The 18124-nt window shown below is 45.6% G+C and overlaps 1 long non-coding RNA gene across 1 annotated transcript in view; it reads right to left on the bottom strand.

Annotated features, from left to right (window-relative positions):
- LOC132251411 (uncharacterized) overlaps positions 1-18124 on the bottom strand; it is a 51319-nt gene that overhangs the window by 14340 nt on the left and 18855 nt on the right. The window contains exon 2 of the long non-coding RNA XR_009463439.1: positions 14288-14474. This is a non-coding gene — a long non-coding RNA (uncharacterized LOC132251411). The remainder of the gene's footprint in view (positions 1-14287; positions 14475-18124) is intronic.

Below are 18124 nucleotides of genomic sequence, written 5' to 3'. Positions count from 1 at the left end.
GGCTGGCCCCCTGGCTCCCTGCCATCTGGGGCTACTCTGACCCAGCTCAACATGCTGTGGTCCCAGGTGCATGTGTAAACACAGAAGCCAGGAGCAATAAACTCTGTTGCATTAACATGCACATGTAGATGCATCCAGTGATCGCTTATGACAGTGGGGGCCAATGTTTTTAAAAGTTGTGCCACAAATTAACTAGACAGACAAGGTTCTATGTATAAATGTGATTTTTTTTTATTAGACTAACTAAATAGTTGGAAAAATGTTCTTTGCAAGCTTTTGGGCATAAACACCCTTCTTCAAGCATAGAGATAGTCTGCTGGAGTTGTGTTCTGCATGGTGGAATAGAAGCCAATATGCAAAATGCAGGTCTGTGAAAATGCAAATGCATGGCAGTAAGGATCACAGGTCATGGGAGACAAGAGGTGTGAGACAGGAAGGTGGGGAGGGAGGGAAAAAATTAACTATGCACCCTGACTGAGAGCCACTTTGATCCCCTTCCCCTGCCAGACCTGCTGCTCTGCTTTCTGCTCCCTGCAGTATCAGCGCTGTTCTATCTGACCCCTACCCAATCTAGCACATGCCACACACACAGAGCATGCTATTTGTGGCATGTGTGCTGCAGGCTAGGTAAGGGGAACCTCAGTGACCCTGAACACTGTATGGGTAAAGGAAGGAGGTCCTACAATAAGTGCAAGTTGCTTTCTGTTACAGGGAACTGTAGAATTAGTTCTGGATCCAGCAAAAAAGGCTTCCAAAATTTCCTTGAGCCTCATTAATTATTGTGCCAGCTATGCAGGGGCCTCAGGGATAGAATTCTTTCCTTGTTCCACTCCTTGCAGCAGATTTGCAGCACTCTGTGATCAACCCTTCCTAGCTCCAAGTTGTCTGTGCTAATTCAGATGCATTGACTGGCTCAGAGAGGTGTGTGGAAAGCCAAAACAATGCCTACTTTTTCTTTGTCTCGGCCACCCTGTTCATGTGCTCAAGGGATGGGAAATTAGAAGGTATATAGTAGATACTATCTCCCCAGGTATGAAGAAATGTGTTGCAGGAGTACAGTGGTATGAATTGCCCCTCTCCCACTTTCTCCCCTGCATGGCCATATAGGGCTGGTCTCAATCTGGCCACAGACAACAAGTTACTGCAGTTGTTCTCAACCTTTCTAGACACCAGGCACTCCTCTGCAGACTCAGCATACCCCTCAGAAAATGCCAGCTCTTAGTTTTCACTTTTTTTGTGAATAATAGAGCAATTTTTCTGTTGCAAAGAACTCAGAAAGATCACAATAAGAATGTTTCTAACACTATGGCTTCCTACTTGGAATCTTTGGATTTATCTTGTGAATCACGTTTGAACATGTAACAGTGCTAACATTGTGTGTCACCCCATGGCACCTTTGAAAAGATCCAGGGGGAAGATCCAGGGGTTGGGGGTGGGGGTAAATGTAGTGGTGCAGTTACACTGCCCTTTGATATACTCCACCCAGACTAAAGCCAACTGCCTAGGAAGGGCAGCAGAATTTCTTTTTAGACTACTAAATCATTTGACTTAATGACTACTTACAATGTCCATGAATCCTGCTAATCTCTCTTCACTCCACAGGTGTTAACAACCCTTTCTCCTGTTTAATGGTCTTGATGTTCCACTATTCAAACTATTCTTTCTTCTTGAATTTTTTTCTGTCAGCCATTCCTGGTAACGTCTATTTTCTATTTCACAGCCCTGTAGACTTTGTCTAGCTTTAGTTAAAAACCTTAATTCATGGGTGGTAATATTAACTGAGCTGTAGAAATGACTGACGGTCAGTGAAATATCAGAGACAGTATCAAAATGCTTTAAAAGACTAAATTTTGTTTTACAAATCTGAATAAGAGATGTACATTTAACTACAATAACTACAGAACCAATTAAACAGTATCTTTTGAGTATTTTGACTTTTTTTGCCTAGTTTATTGTGTTTTTAAATTTTATAATCTAGCAAACTAGTGCACTTTCCAAGAAAGTTGTTTTTGCTTTTATTTTAAACTGAATAATATAGTGCTAGACCTCTAGCACTTTATTAAAACTTGTAGTTTCTCTTTAACTGGAGAAAAATGTGTGGTGATGTATATGTGATGTTTATGGGATAATGCACAACATAATCTGCAACTCCCTCCCCCCACTTTCAAAAATATGTTGTCCTTCAGTTAACATGGGGTTATGAGCAGTATCCCACATATTGAGCTTAATGTGGCCGTGCCACATGCCCCAAAACAGCCTGGCAGGAATTTCTCTAGATATTATAGCAAATTTCAGAAAAATCAATCATCTCAAATACTTGTAATTATTTCCAGCTAAGTGCTTGTAACCTCAGCAAAAAAAACAGTTATTGGGCAGAGTATTGATCTAGTCAGCAAATACACTTATGTCATCAGTAAACTAGAACCCTCCTGGGGATAAAACCAAAATCTTAAGGACTACTAGTTATCTGACATATGATTTTAATTAGGAATTATTGATTAGGGATTTTTTTTTAAAACAAATGGAATTTCTTGATAAAAGCCTAACATAGGAATTCTGAGACGTTAAATAATGTGTGATTTGTTATATAAAAACCTGTGACCCACATCCTAATTACTTCTCCAAGAAAGTTTGCTTGTTGTTTTTCAACAGTACAAGGCATGCAACATTCATTACAAATAACATGAATGTTTAATGCCAAGGGAGAGAACTCAACTAACAAAGGGAGATATAATAAAATGTACACTGAGGTGATTCTCAGTGCCTAGCTCTGAGTCATCTAAGAATATCAAATATAAAACAGGAAAGGTGGGAGTGGGAAAGAAGGGAAGCAAGACATTTTTTGTACACAAATTCTTCCACATGGAGGTCCCTGGTTTAGGGAAGCATCTTGTTTGATATTTAGGGAGGGATTTCTACACATACTTGAGTGCTTTCTAGCTAGGACTGACAAAACTTTATCCAGTAGCAGGACATCAGAGCCTTCGGTGGCCGATTCAATTTGGAGGAGATTTGGCCCGATTCGGCGGCTAAATCTCCAAATCTGAATCAAATTTGGAGACCCACTAATAGGTCTGAATTGAATCCGAATCCTTCAAATCGATTTGGAGAGATTCGGGGTCGATTCGGAGATTTGGTCATAGGCTATACAGGTTTCCCCTCACATAAAGCAAACCCACTTTATAATGCAATAAATAGGGATAGGTTCCCGAGGCGGTGAGGGAGGGAGGGAGGTTGGGACAAGGGAAGGGGTGGGGAGGAAGGGTGCTGTTTTTGGGGCTGCACCGTGCTTTGCCTGTCCTGTCCCCCTCCACCCCCCCACGCCTGGGCTCTGCCTGTCCCCACTCACCCCAGCTCCTGGGCTGCGCTGTGCCATGTCATGGTGCAGGCAGTTGGTGTCAGCTGCTCATGGGGCTGCTGCACCAGGGGCTGCGGGGAGTGGAAGCAAGTAGAGCCCTGGGTGGTGTGAGACATGGCACAGTTGTCCACACTCACCCTAGCCCCTGCTGCTGTGGCTCTGGGAGCGACTGGCGCCGGCTGCAATGAGAACTGTCAGTGGGTACGGAGGGGTGGGCGGGGTGTGCCTCTTGCTGCACCACAGCCCCTGGGGGGCTACGGGCCGGTGGGCTGTGTCGGGCTCTTGCCAAGAGTGCATGCCCCCAGACCTGCACATGGGATGACAGCAGGCTGCCGCTGCAGGCTCGGACTGGCCGTGGCACCAGGCTGATTCTTCCCAGTGCTCGGGGCAGGCATGCCAAGTGCCAGAAACAGCCCAGTGCCGCCACCAGCCCCAGCCTGCAGCAGCAGCCTGCTGTTATCCCACATCCAGATCCGGAGGCACTGGGCTGTTCCTGGTGCTTGGCATGCCTGCCCCGAGCACCGGGAAGAATCAGCCTGGTGCCATCACTGGCCCCAGCAGCAGCGGCAGCCTGCTGTCATCTCGCGTGCAGATCTGGAGACATGTGCCCCTGGGAAGAACCTGACACAGCTCCCCTGCCCACAGTCTCCTGGGGGGTGCAGAACAGCAAGAGGTGCACCCCGCCCCCCTGAACCCACTGACAGTTCTCATTGCAGCTGGTGCTGGTCACTCCCAGCGCCGCTGCAGCAGGGGCTAGGGTGAGGGTGGACAAGCTACGCCACGTCCTGCACCGCCAAGAGCTCCACTTGCTGCCACTTTCCCCAGCCTCTTCTGTAGCAGCCCTGGGAGCAGCCAATGCCAGCTGCCCACAGCATGGTGCAGCCCAAGAGCTGGGGTGAGTGGGGACAAGAGGAGCCCAGGTGCAGGGGGACAGGTGGAGCATGGTGCAGCCCCAGGAATAGCACCCCTCCCCCTGCCCCTTCCCTAGTCCCAGCCTTCCTCCCTCCCTCATCACCTGGGAATGTATCCCTGTCTGTTAGGGCTGTCCGAAGCTTTGGTAGCTGATTTGGCAGCCAAATCTCCAAATCCAAATCGGCCAAATTGAATTGGGACAGCGATTCGAATCACCGAATCGAATCACTGTCCCTTGAATTAGCCAAAACTGAATCAAATATTTGCTGCTTTGCACAGGCCTAGGGGACATCCAACCTTTGTGCAGACGCTCAGCGTAAGTTATATACATTGCTAAGGTCCCTCCTGAGCACTGTGCTAAAAGTTTAAATGGCACAAATGCCTGGGACTGGTTCTCTGCATTGGAAGTCAACTTTACTAATAAGATTCTTCACAAGGGCAAGCACTAGTCCATGTACAGTGCTAATTTTAAAGTAAATGTAAAGTATGTGAAAAGGGATGTAGGTTGTAGCCGTGTTGGTCTAAGGACATAGGCAGACAAGGTTCTTTGGGTAAAAAAGCTTGTGAAAAAGCAGCCATTAGAGGCTAACTAAATGGGCTCATGTTCTCTCTGGCTGACTGGAGCTGCAGATTACACCCACAGGAAATTTGTCCCAGTATCACAAGTGTATGCCATTCCCTGCAGAGCAGGTAAATCATGAATGTTGCTTCCATTTCTGACAGCAATTACTGGAACAGCATATTATTTGACTGAATCATACCTAGAATGAAATGGATTTGTAACAGATTACATCAAATAAATTTTTAAAAAAGTATACACTGAGGAGGAGGCATTTTATTTTAAACAGAATATTTCAGACTTAATAAACTAGTTCCAGTGTGGAGCTTTTTTTTGTTTTGGTTTTGTTCTGTTTTATTTCTTCCTGCCTCAGAGACCTGTGTGTCCCATTTAATGTGCCTTGGGGGAATGTCACAGCTTGTGCCTTCCAGATAAACCAAAACCCATTTTCTTGTCACAGGCAGAACATTTATAAGCATCCCTGTGAGGACGGGGGCAGAAGCAGTCTTGTGGAGTATGGCGCTTGCCAAGTACTCGAGTCTCTGGGGAATCCAGATCCACAGTGTCACAGGGGTCAAAGTCATATAGAGTCATATGTCTAATCCAGAGGTGGGAAATTATTTTGGCTCAAGGGCCACTTAACATGTTTTGGTGAACTGTCAGGGGCTGCACACATAAAAATAACAGTGAAGCTATTTTAACAAATTAAAGATTAAAAAATCCCCATATGCTAAAAATCAAACATCCACTATAAAATATTCTTATTTCAAAAACTATTTTTGTCCTGATTTATGGTTTGTTTGTTTTTTTGAGTTGTGTATATAGAGGCAGCTCAAAATAAAGTCTCTGTCCCAGGGGAACCAGAACCAGCCAGCAGGACACTTGGCCAAGGGAGGATGACTTCACCCCCAGCCTATCCTGACACCACACAGACACAAGGGAGTTACTGCCTCAGTATGCACCCTGACGGGCCCCTCAAGAGCTGCCTGCACCCCAAACCTGCCTGCCCCCCACCCCCTCCTATTTACACTTGCTCCCACAAAACATAGGGAAGCCCAGCATCTCACTCCAGCCTGCCCTAGTTCCCAACCAGGGCCATGCAGGCTGCACCTACCTAGAGCCCAGGGCACTAGGGACAGCCTTACCTGTATAGACAGGGGCTTCACTTGCTGGGATGCACTGGTGAAACTCTGCCATCTCTGGACACAGGTGTGGATCACCCATGGCACAGTCCTAGCACCTGGGGTGGCTCCTTCCAGCTCTGAGCTGCAGACAGGAGAGGTGCTGGGACCCCTGGATAGCTCACCCAGGGCCTGCCATGTGGAGCCAGGTGGTCAGGGCTGCTTCTGCCCAGTATCCTCCATGATGCCAGCAGAAGCCAGAGCTGGAGCCAAGGGAGGATGGCCTCCACCTCCAGCAGAGGCCAGAGCTGGAGCTAGAGCTGCCAGGGCCCAAGTATGTGCACAGTGTCAGGCAGGTGGCCAGGTGGGGCTGCTTCCACCTAGCATCCCTGTGGTGCCAGCAGAAGCCAGAGCCAGAGCCAGAGCCATAACCACCAGAGTCTGAGCGTGGCTCACTCAGGATCTGCTATGTGGTGTCAGGTGTGAGTAGCTGCTTTTGCACAGCATCCCCCATGGCACCAGCAGAACTGCTGGGGCCCACGTGTGCCTCGCTCAGGGCCTGCCATGTGGTGCCAGGCAGGCAGTCAGGGCTAGTGTCCCCCATGGTGCCAGCAGAGGGTGGAGCCAGAGCTGCCACCCATGCCACCTTGTATATTCTCCCCAGCTAGCTCTGCAGCCAATCAGCTTGATGTTTCCGGTTGATGCTGCTCTAAGGCCAGGTAGCCTTGCTTAGAGGGCAATCTGCCCTCTATCAATCCCAATTCTTAAGCAGCTCCATTAAAACTATTTACTTTAGAAAACACTACTGACATTTGATTATATTTTAAAAAATCCTTTTAAGGTGTTTTCATGACTGAATGACATTAAACTCTCACTAGACCATAGGAGATTCTAGTTTGGTTTATGACATTGTCTGATCCGTTATGAAGGGATCAGGACAAGATAAATTACAAGGGTCTAATAACATGAGGGAACACACCTGGGCGATGCAGAAGAGACAAACTGGCCCACTGTTAGTACATTCTGGTAATTTAGGGAGCTGCATAGCAGTACCACTGAAATTGATATTTGGCTGACTAGATTGTTGTTATCATGAATGACTCATTTCCAAGCATCACCAGGAGGGAGTGAAAACTTAAAATACTGTCACTTCACACATGGGACTGCACTTGTTTTCTTATCTACTTAATTCAGCTAGAACTGTGCAAACTGCTTATATTGGTAGATCTATAATGGAACATCTGCTTAGTCACTCCACAGAACTTCAGCTTATAGACTTGGTTTGGGTGCAGCTTTTATGTACTGCATAAAGAACTGTCAGAAAAGGCCTGGGAGGTCCTTTCACTGTGAATTTTGCCTTTCAACCTGCTTCAGGAGGATTCCTTTTGAGCTCTGGTCATCAGATTCCTACGGCGCAGTGCGTCATGGCAGTTCCACGGTTCTTTTTCACCTTGTTGCTATGATCTAACTGGCTGGATGCCAACCAATTTTTGTCAACACTTTTTTACTGCCAGAGGATATAGCTGAGGCCAAGAACACAGCAAGATTCAAAGATAAAATGATGTTTATATTCAGAGTTATTCTGCAACTTTCCCAACGGTTTCTTATACCTTTCTCTAAAGCACTGGGTTAGCACTTTCTCTAAAACCACTATTAGTGACAGGATACTAGGCTAGATTAGGAGTGCTCAACCCCAGATCTGTGGACCAGATCCAGCCCCCAGGCCATGTTGTTCAGCCTGTGGGGCTCCCTATGGGTCTGTGGCCCTACATGCTAGATTGGGCACACAGGGCAGCACGGGGCCCGATCCTAGCACAAGGCACTGGGCGAGTGTGACCACTGAGCCTCAAACATCCAATCACGTGAGGCCTTGGCCCGAGTAGCTGGTGGTGTTCGCCCCACAATTTCCACTATGCCATTGAGTAGGTGTTTGCTCCCAGAGTGGCCTCCCCCAATCTCTCCTGTTCTTGTTGAGTTACAGCATCCTTGCTAGCCCCCTCCCATCCAGGGCACAGGTTCCTGTGGCTGATTTGCTTAGTCAGCTTAGGGTTGCTTGCAGTCGGTAATCCCAGCCTTGAAACCTGCAACGGCTACCTCAGCCGTGTCGTCTACTCCTACCTCTCAACCCCTCCAAATGGGGAAACACAAAGGAAAATACAAAATAACACTCTACTATGTTGTGGGGAATCTGTACAGCCCCCTTCCTGGCCCCTTATGTCAGGGTACTGGGTGCCTTACTCCCTAAGACCTTCCATGGGATGACCCCTACATGGGGCCGTGTACCCATGGCCTCTCGCTCAGGTCATCTCTCCCACTTTATCCGGCTCTTCCCAGGGTATGGTCCTGCCCCACTTCTCTCTCTTCAGTGGTGTCACTATTCGGGTGCTTCGTAGCCCCTCTGTTTAAGCCTGTTGCTCCCCACATCCAGGATTGGCATCCTGTCTCTTTGCAGCCCTTCACGCTGCTCCTGCCTGGAGTCTCCCGAAGTGGGAGTTTCCTCTGCCTCCCAAATGTGCCCGATGCTCACATCTGTTGTGGTGTTGGTCGTCACGTCCACCCCTCTGCTCCCTTTACTGTTGCTGCCTTTGCTGGCTGCAGCGGCTTCTTCTGGCTCATCCTCCACTCCGACGAGCTGTTCCTCGCCGCCGCTGCCAGGGTCGGTGCCAGAAGCCTCCTCTGGCTCTTTGGGCTGTCTTCCTGCCTCACTGAGGGATTCCTGAGAGGCACCCTGTGGGTCTGCTCCCTCTTTTCTGTCTTCACTAGAAGTTTGTTTTATTCCCACCGGCTGGTGATTGTCAGCAACGTCACCAGCCAGCTTCAGCTGAATGAAGACACGGCTGATGAGCCGCGCGGGTTTCTTTCCCTGTTCCAGCTGTGCTGCGGTTCCTGCTGCAGGTAAGTGTTTTTTTTGTTTTAATTTTATGTTTATTTTCCCTTCCTTTTGTGGATTTTGTTCCCAGGGTTCTCCCCTTTTAGTTCGGGGTCCTTCCCCCTGGTCTCTCCTGGGACAGTGAGGAAGTGCAGGACCCTGGGGCCTGGCAACAGCTCAGGGGCCCATCTGGGAGAGGGCCTGATCCTGGCATGCAATGTCCACTCCAGCCTGCAGACAGGGACAGGGACATGCCACTTGCCTGGCCCATGGGGCCAAAAGGTTGAGTGCCAGTGGACCAGATGGATATTCAGTCTGATCTAGTCTAGCAATTCCTGTGGTCTTGCTGTCCTGTGTCAATCCTGCAGCTTTGCTCTCAGAGCCTTTGCCCAAACCAACACTGTGGCTTGTCCTAACCTGGCACTTGCACTACAACTCCCCGAGGCTGGACAGGGAATGCCCAGAATGGTTGTCAATATTTCAGGCTCTGCCCCCTCCCTGGGACCTAGTTGGCTGGCTCACAACACTTGGCCAGTCACTTCCCCTATTTAAGATCCGGTGGATGCCTATTACTTTTGTGATGAAGAGTATAAGTAGCCTGAGCTGCTTGTACTCTGCCACCACCCCAGGCAGATGCTCTGGGGGCTTGAGGGCCCCTCAGATCCCCAGAGCACCTGCCCACTTTCCTTGCTTACAGGGGGATCTCAGGCCTGGGTGGTTGTGGAAAAGCTTCACTTTCTCAGCTCATTCAGACCCATTCCTGGTGATTTCTGGGGAGGGGTTTGGCTAAGCGGGGAAAGTGAGGAGATCACATCACCTCTTGTTCTGCACCATCAAGGGCAGGACAAGGGGTGATATGTGTTTTGTCCAACAAAGTGGATCAGCTCTGCCATGACACATCATGGTATATCTGGTCCATTTAATTTGGTATCATCTAGTTATAGCCTATAGATCCTATAGGTCCTGTTGTTATTTCTTTAGCTGCATTCATAGGCAGGGCTTAGATGACAGAATGACTTAATGAGAACAGAGAGAAGGAAAAGGCCAAAGACCTCCAATTGCATACGATACAGTGACAAGGCAGTTGCTTTCTAGGATATGGCTATATGGCTAGCTAGAGTGGACCTTAAGGATGCCCTCAAGTCCATACCTGAGGCCATGTATGCTTAAAACCCCTAGGTTTATTTTCATAGATTTCATAGACATTAGGGCTGGAAGGGACCTCAGAAGATCATCGAGTCCAGCCCCCCGCCCAAAGGGCAGGAAGTCAGCTGGGGTCATAGGATCCCAGCAAGATAAGCATCCAGTTTCATCTTGAAGGTGTTCAATGAAGGCGCTTGAACCACCTCCGGTGGCAGGCTGTTCCAGACCTTGGGGGCTTGGACAGTAAAGAAATTCTTACTTATGTCCAGCCTGAAACGATCTTGTAGTAGTTTGTGACCATTCGACCTCGTCATCCCTTGGGGCGCTCTGGTGAACAAACATTCCCCCAGATACTGGTGGTCACCCCTGATAAACTTGTAGGTGGCCATCAGATCACCCCTGAGCCTGCGCTTTTCCAGGCTAAAGAGCCCCAGGGCTCTCAGCCTGTCATTGTAGGGTCTGCTTCCCTGACCTCTGATCATGCATGTGGCTCTTCTCTGGACTCTTTAGTCCCAGTTTAGTCCCAGGAAGAAGCTCAACCTGACCTCAAAAATCCTGCTGAACCTCAGGGTCTGAAGACAAGCCTACTTCTTGTTCACTCCCTCCTTGTAGTGTACTGGAGTCTTCCAAAAACAATCCTACCACCCCATGTTTTGACTTCTGGCCCTTCCACACCCTTCTTACTTTCTTTACTACCCATAATCCAGGTCACAGTCCCAAAAGCTCTGCAGACTTTTGAACTGGAAGCCAGCCAAACTACTTCCAGTTCCAGTCATTATAATAGCTGCCTTATAGTAGTGCTGCTGCAGATGGGATAACTAGCTTTGCTGTGAGGTAAACCCCAGAGGCAGCATCTCATGACCCCCATGCTTATCCTGTCATAGTTTGTGGTCGCTTTCTAAGTTGTGAGCCATTTAGCTATATTCATACAGCCATTCCTAAATTGTCTACTCAACAGAGCTAACTTGAGTAGCTGCATTCAAATAGTTCAGCATCTAAGCAACAGAACAAATTAGTCTGGAAGCAGCATAGTACTGTATCCTCTTCAATGCAGGACTTTGTCCTGAATTTGAAAAATTGGTCCTGAATCACTGCCGGGGAAAAAAATTCCATTTCAGAGCATCCCTGGAGACAACAGGACACAGCTCCAGAATTCAGGATTCACCTGGGGAATTCAGGATGGTTGGTAGCATTAGCCCAAGCTCATCGGTCCTGCAGGACTGATGGGGAACAGCTGTGCCAGGTGCATGAGAGCCAAGGGACTCAATAGCTTTGCTGTTCCAGCAGAAGTCAGCATTTTCATGATGTCCACTCGCCACCCTGCCGCAACTGCAGAGCTGAATCCCTGGTAGAGGCAGAGCTTCCCAGCTGCTCTCTCTGTGCTGCACAGCCTGGAAACCTTAAAAACATCCAAGACTTCCAGGCTTCCTTTGGAGCTGGGAGTTCCCTGACAGTCCTGGCTGGAGCTGGGGTTTCCATGTTATCCAGTTACTCTGCTCTGCAGTTGGGGACTCTAAGGTAGCCAGGTTCATTACAGTAATCAGGCAGTTTAGGGAGTCAGCTAGCCTGAAAGTCTAAAAGCCCTGGGAAAGTCTAAAAGCCTAGCTCTTTAAGCTCAGGGGTCTCCACTCCCAGGGAAATCTACATGGCTGAGTTATCAGAGGTTTGGAAACCCTAGGGTCTTTGACAGGCACGTTGGCTAGGAACCCAGGTGGAGTTCTGTCAGGACATCTGTCTGCACTTCACTGGCAATTCACCGAGACAGATATACTTCCACAAAATGGTTTAATTTCAGCAAATAGGCACTTTCTGATGAAAAGTTGTTTCATTCTTAACCAACCCTAGTCATGGCAGTATGCATGCCACTGGGCTCCAGTCTCAGCTGGGGGTTTATGGACAGTACTGAAAATATCAATAATGATAAAGCCCTGTGATGTAAACAGGGGTTTGGAACCAAATGATAAATAAGCTAAATACATCAGTGGACAATTTATAACCCGCATAAGAGCCTGCTGGATTTGAACACCGGTGATTAGCTGCCTTTCCTGGAGAGCATTATAATCACAAGCAGACGCAGAGAACGAAAAGATGATAATCCCATTGATGCCAATAATATCACTGTTAGTGCTAGTAGTGGGTGTTTGGGGTGTCTACGTGCTTTTCTCTCACATGAGTTTGCCCTTTAATAATTTCTATCTTTTTACTAAAGACAAAGAGCAAACAACAAATTAGATGCTGGGAGTAACACACTAATTGCTACAGTTGATGAAATGCACTAACAAGTTTATTACATAATTGAGTACATAAGTTGTTAACTACTACAAGGAGCTGTGAACCAAAACATGATGATTTACTTTAATTTCTGGGGACCTCCAAGGTGGAGTTGCTGGGAGTCTATAAATGCAAATACAACAGTAAAGTAGAGAGGAGCTTAGGGTAGAGGGAATGAATGTGCCTGGAGCCTGAAACTTAGCCTTAGCATTGGACTGAATTATGCTCCAAAAACTCATTAGGTTAATAAAGTTTGCAAGGGTGTCTCTTCAGCCTTACCACAAATCACAATAGACCCCTTACCTCTGCAAAAGCATCAGCAAGAAAAGAGGAGACTTAGGGCATGTGTACACTAAATGGGGGCTCTAAATTGAAGTGGTGCGTTTAAAAAAATACTGCTTCAATTTAGGGCTGATTAATCCCCCGTGTCATACACACACACTGCTGACTTACCTGCCTCTCCAGTGGGGAAGGGAGGGAGAACTTCTGGTGGGCGGAGCAGTCCCTGGGTGGGGGTGTGGTGCTTCCCTTCACGGCAGCGGCACCCTCCCGCAGGCACCCAGCTCAGGTGGTCCTTCACCGCAGCCGTAGAGGAAAGCACCGGGCCCCTGTGCAGCTCAGGCAAGTAGGCAGGCTCCAGGGGGGAAAGAAAAAAAAAAGATCAGAGGCTTGCTGCTTTTTTTGGGTGGAGCTGCTTTCCTGGGCTGCTGTCAGGCTGCCTGCAGGCCTACCTACAGAGCCATGGAGCCCAGTGCTTCACTCCGTGGCTGTAGGGGCAGCAAACTAAAATTCCTCAAAGGAGTTTTATTTTGCTGTACCCCAAGTCATTTAAGGCGCATTACGGCGCCAAATTTCTTTCAGCGGCTGGAATTAATGCACAATACACCGCTGAGGCGTGCAAACACTGACACCATTAACGTGGCACAAAAGCATTCAGGTTGCTTTAAAATGTCATGCACACACGCCTCTCATTTTGTCTATGCACCTTAGCAATTTTAACACAATTTGCTACTGGCTGTTTTAAAATTTCATTCAATCTGCGTGCGGCTTGTACAGAATTAGAGGGAGAGTAGTCCCTTCTGGGGCACATCTGGCTGAGGGAACCACTGGAACACAGATATTAACACAGGGTCACTGCTTCAATGCTAGCAAATGAGGTACAAGAAACAAACACTATTACATGCGTGAAATCACGAGGGACCTGGTCTTAACTTCAGGAAGCACTTTGTGAGAGAGAAAGGAAGAAGAGGAAGGGCAAGGAGAAGAAACTGTAGGGCAGATGATAAATGACCTTTGTGGGACTTAGAGAAGGGTGGAAGATAGTGAGGTGAACCAAGAAGGGAAAAAAATAAAGAAGTATAGAAACCTAGAGTGGTTTGAATGTGATTGAGGGAACATCTGGTTTTTTGGCTTAGCTGAAGCATATCCTCTGAGTTTCCCCCAGCCATGCAACGTTACTTCCATATTCTAGTGCTTTGTTTTCAATTTTGCCACAGGGGGAGCTGTATTAAAACTAAAAGAATCAACCCTGCCTTCCACAACCATTGTCATGAACCCATTTAATATAGGCTACTATTAACCAGGAGTAGAGTCAAAAAATAACCTGGAAGAACAGTATGCTGTTCTTGACCTTGATACTTCCAAGGAAAAAGAAAAGACCCAGCAGAACAATTTTGTGACAAGGTGATGTAGGCTGAGAAAAACAAGCAATAAAACCTCTTTGTACATCCTCAAAAAGTTAAGAAGGGGAGTGTGGGGGAGAACACAAGCCCAGTTTCCATCTGCCCTCCCTCCCCAACACCACTGCACATCAGAGTAATGGTTTAGTGAACACATAACCATATCCTATGTCAACTTGGTTAGTGAATATTTATCATCTTGGACATTCAGTGGAAGTTTCCCCAAAATAAATCTTGTTCTAGAAATGGATCTTAGTTATTCCCTTGAGTAATAAGATATTTTGCATGGTAAGAGTAATTAAAAGTTGAATCCTGCCTTTAGTCAGAACCCTGAAAAAAGAGATGAGGCCTCAACTGTACTAACACATGACTTACCATAGGAAGATGTTTGTCAGAGAAACCAGTCCTGTGACACATAATACCCTCCTGGCCTGGAATAGCAGCTAGACTGTGATGCTTCACCCTCAGGGTAGCTTAGCTGTGCTGATACATTGTGTATAAAGTCAAGACAGTACCCACTTTCTGTCTATATTAGTTCACCTGGGCCCAATATCCAGGTAGCCTACAAAGACATTGAAAGGAAACTTGTAAGCCCTCAAACAAATGCATTGTCCAAAGCATGAAATAGAAAAGGTTGGCATAATACATCACATCAACAACCATGAAGAGGAGTAAGGACAGTAATGGTTTTTCTTGATTATGAAGAACAAATAAATAGCTCTTTGATTATTACTAGTGCTGCAGTTTCTGTTTGAATGATTTCCCCTGTCTCCACTCTGAGAAAGGGGGAACCTGAACAACCTAAAATAAAGCAAATGCAACCATCTCAAAGCATTGAGTAATGAGAGGGCTATCTTCTCAGATGGATATGCTTAGTGGTGGGAATCTAATGTCTCTTTTTATGTTTATTTTTATGGTGATTTTTTTTTGTAGTATATTTTGAGGTTTTTTTACTTAAATTGCGTATGTATTGGTTTGTCCCAATAGCTAAAAGGCACAGTCTTAAAAATGAGGCTTAAAAATCCTTGATGGTTAATAACAGGGTTTTACTGGCCTTGCTACAGAACATTCACATTATGAGAAGCTATAAAATCCAAGAGGCCATTAATTGATTTACTTTTCCCTGAAGCACTGAAGCATCTTTTTATTCAACTTTTGTGCCATGACTTCTGTTGCTAAAACCCCACAGCAACTTCACCATATTTTCCAATTGCTGGTCACTGATTTAACTGTAAGGTGTGAGAGTTGTTAAAGAGACTTTGTAGCAATGAAAGATTTCATAGATTTCATAGATATTAGGGCTGGAAGGGACCTTGGAAAATCATCGGGTCCAGCCCCCTTCCCCAGGGGCAGGAAGTCAGCAGAAGTCATAGGATCCCAGCAAGATAAACATCCAAATTTCTCTTGAAGGTGTTCAATGTAGGTGCATGAACCACCTCTGGCGGCAGAGATAAGAGAAAGCTGCATGACATCACCAAAGGGAAGGTTCTCTGATAATAAGCATATAGGAGGTTTACATTTCGTAGAAATCTTTACAAACCTGTATGGGGCCTCCAAAATGCTGTCATAAACTACTGTATAGGAGAACCCATAAAGTTCTAATGGAATTTGAGATTGAATGACAGGATAAAATTCATTTCTGGGTAGGGGGCAACTGCAAGTTTTGTGAACCACTGAAATCTTCTTAGGTGGGATGTGAGTAATTCATTAGTTTTGTGTTGGCAATTTATATAATATTTAATTTTTCACCATTTGCGCCCTTTATCTTTAACATATTCTGTTCTATGGGATAGGTTGCTGCATTCCAGTGAAAGTGGGGTGGAGTGTGTGATGCTCAACTGCCTTGTATTGCCAAGTGATCCTTTGTACTCAGTGATATGAAGATGGAGAAGGGGTGTGTCTGACAGGATATGGACTTCATTGCAATTCCCATCATTTTAATGAGGTATCAAAGAAAATGTTTCCCTTTAGGGCTATAATCTTGCTATCAGGCAGGTCTGGCTTGGAGGCTGCATAAGTTTTCACCTGAGAACAAAAATCACCCATTCACAACAGACAGCATAAGTCATAGGCATCACCCCTGTGCCTCATCTATGTCTTATCCACATCCTCTTTGAGTTCTCCTGGGAGAACTGGACTACAGTTCTCCATTGGTCACAGTCTGCTGGCATCGATACTCACCAAACCTTTGTAGCTCTGATGAGACCACATCTTTTTTTTTTCTTTAAAGAAATTTAAAAAGTCAAATCACAGTTGGACACTGAATGTTTGAACTTTTCGTTAGAATTTTTCAGCTCATTTAATTTTTTTTCCAGTAGCTGCTTGTTAACCAGTTTTGGTGCTAGCATTTGCTGCATCTGTCATCAAAACTTGTCTTAATAAGTACCTGCCATTGTTCTGTCTCCCCTTTTCAATGATTTAACCTCACTTCAAATGTCATTCATTATCAGGAATGTTCTTTCATCAAAAATGTTATTGTCTAAAAATGACAACAAATACAGTGAACAGCCTGTTTTGTACAAAACAAATGTCTGTTGTTAATGAATGAAAATTTCCACCCGTCTGTCATAAATTGATGTCATCTTCTGGCCAATCTTCATGCTTTCTATCACTCTTACATTCCTTGTCAGCATGTGTTGGCCATGAGAATGTGTATACATGGGTATCAATAAATAAGTGATATGCTATAGCTAATTTTTAGAAATTGCATAGTATCAATTCTGCTAAAGGGCCCAGTTTTCAAATCTGGGTCATTTAAGTGACCAGAGTGCTGAAGATGTAAGCAACCTGAACTAGGACAGGAATATTTTGTAAAGACTTTCAGCTTTGAACATTTTACTGAACTAGTATTAATTTTTATAAAATTTGTTTTCTATTATTCTGGTCCTAAAAGGAGCCTAGATGTTACCTTGCCACAGCAGGCCAGAGGGGATTTAATACCAGTGAGATTCAAGCCCTGGGTTTTCCATATTATTGGCTTATGGTTTGTGTGCTATCATTTAAAGAAAATCAGGAATGAATGGACACCTGGAGCCAATAGCATTCTGGCAGAGGTCAGGAGATGCTGCAGTTATATATACATAATCCCAAACTTCTTTTTCTTAGTATGTGAAGATGCTTTTTTTTGCTTTGATGGCATAACAGTTTATGTTGGAGCTGTGGCAAACAGCAAGAGTTGGCTTTCTGCCTTACTCTCTCCAAACAGTCAGTTCTTGGGACTAAGTTGTTCCATGACATTGGGTTTGGGACACAAATATCCAAAAGAAGGTATCCCTGCATGGTACTTTTAAATATATGCTCAAACACTGGTGAGTATAATGAAAATAAAGTTACCTATTACACACTGGAAGAGCAAAGGAAAGCACTCTTAATGCTAGTGTGATGTCTTTATCAGAACCTTGAGGTATTGGCTATTAACTATATGAAAGAAAACATGAAACTAAGCATCCTAGAAGTCAAAAGGTATGAATCAGTTAAAAGTATCCAGGGTAGGTAATATAGTAGCTAGAGAAATGTGTTGTGAAGCCAATGTTGGAGAATGGGTCTCAAGACCCCTTCTTCCTTTGGAACCAGGAAGTAGTGGTAACAAAATCTCTTTCCCCCTTGAATTCTGAGGACACCTTTTTTAAAACCACAAAGCTTTATTAAGGAGTTTGCTTCCTCCTTAAAACACTTTCCATGAGAGATGGAGTTGTTGTTACAGAGTAGAGCTGGAAGGGCTATCTTTTGAAAAGTGAAAGGCAGTCTCCAAATGGAGAGGAGGGCAAAAGGAATTCATCGGCGGTTCTAGCCAAATCAAGACAATAGCAACAAGACTGTCCATTCATGGGAGATCCAGGAGGTAGGATGGAAAACAAAATGGAAAGACACTACTTGTGGATCCTCTGATTTTTATATAGGAATTCAGGGAGTGTTGCTGCTAATGGGAATAAGGTTGAATCTTTGCTTCTGATATGAATCCGGTCTCTGTTGTGGTTTCCTTAGCGATAAAGGAACATGAAAAGTTATGTTCTGTATTGCAGTGTCACCATGATATTCTCAAGACCATGAACAATCTCACTGTTGATAGAGAAAGGTCCTCTACAGCCTTCTGGACCATCTAGGGAATACTAGAGCCTTGAAATGAGGATGAGTATCTCATTGTCTTGGCTCTTTTAGTTGTATCTGAGGCATCAAGGGAGGTTTTTGTAAGGAAGTCCTGGCTATAAGTTA

Source organism: Alligator mississippiensis, chromosome 7, assembly GCF_030867095.1.
Source record: "Alligator mississippiensis isolate rAllMis1 chromosome 7, rAllMis1, whole genome shotgun sequence".
Lineage (NCBI taxonomy): Eukaryota > Metazoa > Chordata > Crocodylia > Alligatoridae > Alligator > Alligator mississippiensis.
Note: the sequence above shows the minus strand (reverse complement) of the source record. Positions and strands in the feature narration are given on the sequence as shown.